Raw genomic sequence first — 5,648 nt, 5'->3', positions numbered from 1 at the left:
AGAGAGAGAGAGAGAGAGAGAGAGAGAGAGAGAGAGAGAGAGAGGGAGAGAAAGAAAGAAAGAAAAGCAAAGTTTTCTTTCTTTTCAAGATGTATTCTGCATCGACAGTTTCATAAACACCAGCAGTCTTTATTGAACTATTCATATTTTGTGCAAATGTGAATGTAACCTTAATTACATTGTTAAATTCAACAAGAAGGCAGACAAAGTACAAAAAAGATGGAAAAGTAAAATGGGTCCTAATCACAGGATGTGGTGATGTAGTTATACGCCAAGAAAGGGGGGGGGGGAATGTATATAAAGGAAAAATTCCATTATACACGCTTCTAGGTTGCAGTTAGGTGGAGGTTGCTCTTCTCTGGGTTGGTGTTAAGCAAACACTCACTGTTTAACAATAGTTTGGAAGACTATTCATGTCAATGCTGAATTGAGCCAGTTACTAAAGTTGCTGGGACAAAACCCATTTTTTAGGTCATGAGGTAAAAGGCATGCTTCAGTTGCCAAACACATTTTTATTAGATGCTGGTGTCCTGTGTACACAATAAGACACATTTCGTACCACTTGAAAGAGGAAAAAGGAAAAGGTTTTAAAAAATCTGAAAAATAAAGATGATGACAGTTTTATCATTAAAGTCCTAAGCACACGAAATGAAAACAGGTTGTAGTCATTTCTTCTGGCCAGAAAATGAAAAGCATGACTTCTTCTTGGGAACAAAATATGAAAAGTGTAACATTTTGAAGCACCACAGAATCAACAGATAAAAGTACTCCTCCCATCCACACAAAGACAGACTAGCCTTTAAGAAGGATCACACCACAACTAAATTAAACCAAAACCACTCCAAGACAACAAAAATCCATAAAATTTATTGAGGAAAACTAAGAAAAATGGATGAACCAATTGGCAGAGCAGTTTACAATCACATGAGCACATTGAAAATCTTACAACCCGCAAAGCCCTCTACAGAAGAGAACAAACAAACAATTTCTGCAACTGAACACAGCATCAACCTCTAAACTACCGCTTGAAGAGAATCAACCCAGAAAAATCCCCAATGTACGCTTTACTTTGTGGCCATGTTAATGAAACAGTCCAACATCTACTCTTCAAACTTCCCAAATTACAGGATCTGTGACTGCAACTTTTTCCACCAGCGGATAGTTAGAGTAAGAGAACGTTAGGAGTGCGCCATTGGCCAATATTTATAGTAACAGCCATCTTGTTGGACCCATTCTTTAACATACAATGAGCATTATCATTTTATAACACTTTGCTAAAATGAAAAAAAAAAGCTATTTTTTTTACTCCACATTTTTTTTCCAGATCAGACAGTGAGACAATAGGTCTGGAATTTCTTTTGTCAGAATGAAGAACACTATTTTATGACACAAACAAGATGGTTGTTACTATTTAAAATATTGGCCAATGGCGAACTCCCAACGTTTGCTCTATCCACTTGTACTTTGCTGCTTGGCAGAAGCTTGAAAGCTAAGCAGAAGAATAACTAATTTCTATATTGTGTGCAAGTTTTTTTGTGCACACTAGCTTTTTCACAAGAAGTCTGGTTGACTTATATATTCTCTGCTCCAGATTGCAATTTATATTATTTATAACATGCAGTGCATACGACATTTATTATAAAACTGACAAACACTGGGCACAATTTTCCACAGATCACTGTCTACACAAACCTAGACACTTGCACTTTGAGGACAAAAACTCAGTCAAAGAAAAAATCTGACTTCATCGTCGTAAGTCACACTTAAGTAAATTATTATCATTTCCACTTCACATTTTAATCCTGCCTCTCCTAAACTAGGAATGGAAATGAAGAACCTGGCACATGATATCGTGCACACTCCCACACATCACTAAGTGCAGGTTATCAGATCCAAAGGCCTTCTATCAGATCACCTTGAAACCTTCAGATAAAAGGGTTGCAGAGGCAGAGTGCAGATAATACACACATTCAATTTAAATTATTTATTTTTTAAAGCACGTTTATTTGAGACAAAGACTCTGGATTGGTTGTACCCTCAAACTGGAATTCAAATCTAGATTTACACCATAATCATAAGGCTGTCGTTATTCTCACCTGGGGTGAAAATAAAATCCATTTTATTCTCACCTGGGGTCAGAATATTATAATATTTTTATTCTCACCCTGGGTGAGAAAAAAATGAATATTATTGTCACCCAGTCTGAGAATGCAATAGCAATTGATTTTTATTCTTAGGCCTACCTGGCTGTTGAGAATGGGTAGGCCTACATGCAGGCTTAAAGGACAGTAGAAAATAATTTGTGCACGTAAGAGTGACCGTTCATTACCTGCCCCAGAGCGCTGGCTGATTTTTCTATGCTCCCGTGGGGATTGTTATTGTTTAATTTTTTGTTAAATCTTGAAAGCATGCACGCATCTTCACCAAAACCCTAGACAAGTGTATTTCTAAATTCAGAAAGGAATTCACTTACCTGAGTAGAATGTTTAAAAAAAATAGCCTTAAAACCCCTCCCCACCCCCCACCCCGAGTATATATGAGTATTTATGTATCAGTGTATTGCAAAACTGAAAGCTGTAAAATGAAATAATGTTAATAGTTTGTCATTGTAATCTTAGAATTGGCATTTGTTTACCACACAAAAAACGTTTAATTGTTATCCCTAACAGAACCCACAATTATTTTTAAGGACCTTAGGCTTATTTTTTTTCTTAATTTTGATAGGTAAAAAAAAAAAGGGGTATTTTTTTTACTAATACACCCGTCTCATTTACACGTCTGATACACTTTTTTCCTAGTAGTATTTTGCATGCTGAACACGAATATGGCCTTCATTTTTGCCGCAAATCAATAGTTACTGAGCTATTGATGTTTGAAAACAGAACTAGGACCAGTGGCGTAGTAATATTTGACTTATTTTTAACAACATGCATGGGGGAATCTAAAATAGAAACTGGAGGGTTTCAGGGGGCATACCCCCCTGAATTTCACAATGACTTGACGTTTTGGCAATTAGGATTGATATTTACATTAAAACAATTGATTTTCAAGGGTTTTAGTGGCCACACGTGTGTTCTGCAGCAAAAAGTATGGCAGTTTAGCCTTCATCAGTGTTGTGTGTGGGTGTAAAAGTAAAAATTTACCAAAAAACCATTCAAGAGTAAAATTTTCCATTATAGAACCAATAAATAGTAACAAAAGGTGACGCTATTTGCTCAAAAGAAAAGGTTTTCCCCCAAATTGACAAAACAATAGTCGCCTCCCGCGCTTGAGAGCTGGTCTGTGCCGTTGGCGATCTTAGTCGCCTCACACGCTCAGTGGAGTGAGAGAGGGAGGCGAGTTTTGTTGCCTGGAGTGCTCAGTGACAGGGATCCTATGAAACTATGATGTCCGAAACGAAAAAACCGGGTGAGAATAGTAGGCTGTCGTTATTCTCACCCGGGGTGAGAATAATATCCAGTTTTTCCTCACCCCTGGTGAGAATAATCACTCCGTAATCATAATCTTCCTAACAAATTATTACACTTGGACTTGGTGACAAGATCCAAACCCAAACTAGTCTATTAGACCCTTCCATCCATATCCACTCCCTGCACTTGCACCAGACCCCGTATAGATCTAGTAACATTATTAATTGCAAGGGCATTATATTTCAAAATTTAGTAGGCATTAAAAACATCGCCTTTTGAAATGTTTCCATTGATACTTTCTTAAGCCTTCACGATGAAATCTAGATCTAGATTCTAGTCACCTAGGTTGTCAAACTGTTTTACACACACCAAAAAGCCCCTACTAAGCAAGTGCCTTAAAACTCTTATCCTGCGTCTGTGCCCAGATGCGTATATATCTTTCAGCAACCGATTACGTCGGACGTGCCGGGCAGGCCGCCGGGGTCACTCAGTGTGTACTATTGGTGTACAGCGCACGCGCGCCGGGAAACGTGTTTTCGCCATGAATACCGCGGGAGTGTGTTAACCGATGATGAAAATAACGCTCTATCTTTCATAGCTTTCTATTTATAAAATGTTACAAACACATAACCCCCTTCTCACTAGCTGATAAGACATTACGAGTAGTTACGCCCATTTGAATAACCTTTCTGGATGCTCTTGTTGTTATGAATGACCTGAGGTTCGAAAGGGGATAATTTAGGTCAATTTCCGAATGTTTTACACTCAAATTGTTCTTTGTGCCTGCCCAAAGGTATTCAAAACTATCAAACAAGCTTATTTTTTATCAGGTAGTATCATTTCATACAAAATCTTGAAGCTCATTTGAAAGATTTTGTATAGAAAAATGGAAGTCTTGTTTCCTGACTCCTTTCGAGCTCCTCATGTCTAAGTGGGTCAATTTCTTCTATAATTTCATTGGACGAACATCTAGAGCTACCAACTTGGCATGTTTTGAATGAGACGTGTATGCCTCGATTATGAACCAACGCAGGCGGTTCTAGAAGAAGGCCACAAACGCACACAAACTCAAGCAGACTGATGCACACACTCTTGACCTGCGTGAACGGGGATCCGACTCGGGACCCCAATGACACGTAAGAGGATGCGCGCTGCGCGTGCGCTGAGCCAGGGGCTACACTGATTCGGGACCAGAACGTAGGCGAGGTGCCAAAATAGGGCGACATAAACCCAGCTCCCGCAGGATGAGGGTTAACTCCAACCAGGAACTTCATCAAGACTTTTCAAGTTCAAGCTCAAGGCAAAGTTCCAAGTTTCATTTTCAGCAATTCTGAAGCAAAAGCTGTTGTACGACTGTTCATACAAACTATCACCAATTATGTAAACCCTTACATCAGTGTAAAATTATTTAAATAATACCTAGCCTCTCGGTGGGCCCTCATGCCATGGAGCTATGCATGTACTCTATATCATGACTAAGCTAAGATTGCTAAGACAAGAAGACATCATCTGTTAGTGTTACTGCCTCTGTTTACCAGACCTTCGGCAATCAGAGAAGATAAAATGCGCAGTCAAAGCCAGTCATCTTGATACGACCCAGGGACATGAACATATGGTCAGACTTCATTTTCTCTCACCTAAATATGACTCTTTAAGGCATGGGCGCAACTGCTACTCCACTTGATTCCTTGCCGTGTGTTATGTTGTTGTTGACATTGTTTCAGTCACCTGTTTCGGAACCTTTTTGTCGTGATGATGTCACGCTGAGTTCCCACGAGAAGGCGCGATAACGTGAGAGGTCATTGCTCTGAAGCACACAAAACCGACATTTACCGCAAATCAGTGAAATCACACGTTTCCATTTTCCATTAGTTCAGAACTCTCTCCTCCCCCCCCCCCCTCTCTCTCTCTCTCTCTCTCTCTCTCTCTCTCTCTCTCTCTCTCTCTCCCCCCCTCTCTCTCTCTCTCTTTATATTTTTATTTAGCGAGAAAAGCAGGAACCACCAAGTAGATCTAGACCTATTTACAGCTTGTGGCACTAGGCCATTTCGTGCAAAAGGGCATGTTATTGACCGTGACCATGAAAGTAATGATACGGAGAGGCGAGTAGGCCGTCGCACTGAAGTAGAAGGAGCAAACAACCCGAGAAAACAAATGAAGGTAGAATCTATACAAATTCTGCGTAATGCACAACCGTTTCGTTTGTTCCCGCCACTCCCTTCATTGTTTTGCATCATG

The 5,648-nt window shown here is 39.6% G+C and overlaps 1 protein-coding gene across 1 annotated transcript in view; it reads right to left on the bottom strand.

Moving 5' to 3' along the window:
* LOC101847088 (probable helicase with zinc finger domain) overlaps positions 1-5,181 on the bottom strand; it is a gene marked incomplete in the record, with an annotated part of 30,869 nt that extends 25,688 nt beyond the window's left edge. Inside the window, 1 exon segment of the mRNA XM_013091471.2 lies at positions 5,048-5,181.
* Positions 5,182-5,648: the final 467 nt, after the last annotated feature.

The sequence above is a fragment of the Aplysia californica genome, unplaced genomic scaffold (assembly GCF_000002075.1).
Source record: "Aplysia californica isolate F4 #8 unplaced genomic scaffold, AplCal3.0 scaffold00037, whole genome shotgun sequence".
Taxonomy (NCBI): domain Eukaryota; kingdom Metazoa; phylum Mollusca; class Gastropoda; order Aplysiida; family Aplysiidae; genus Aplysia; species Aplysia californica.
This window is presented reverse-complemented; position numbering and strand designations above follow the sequence as displayed.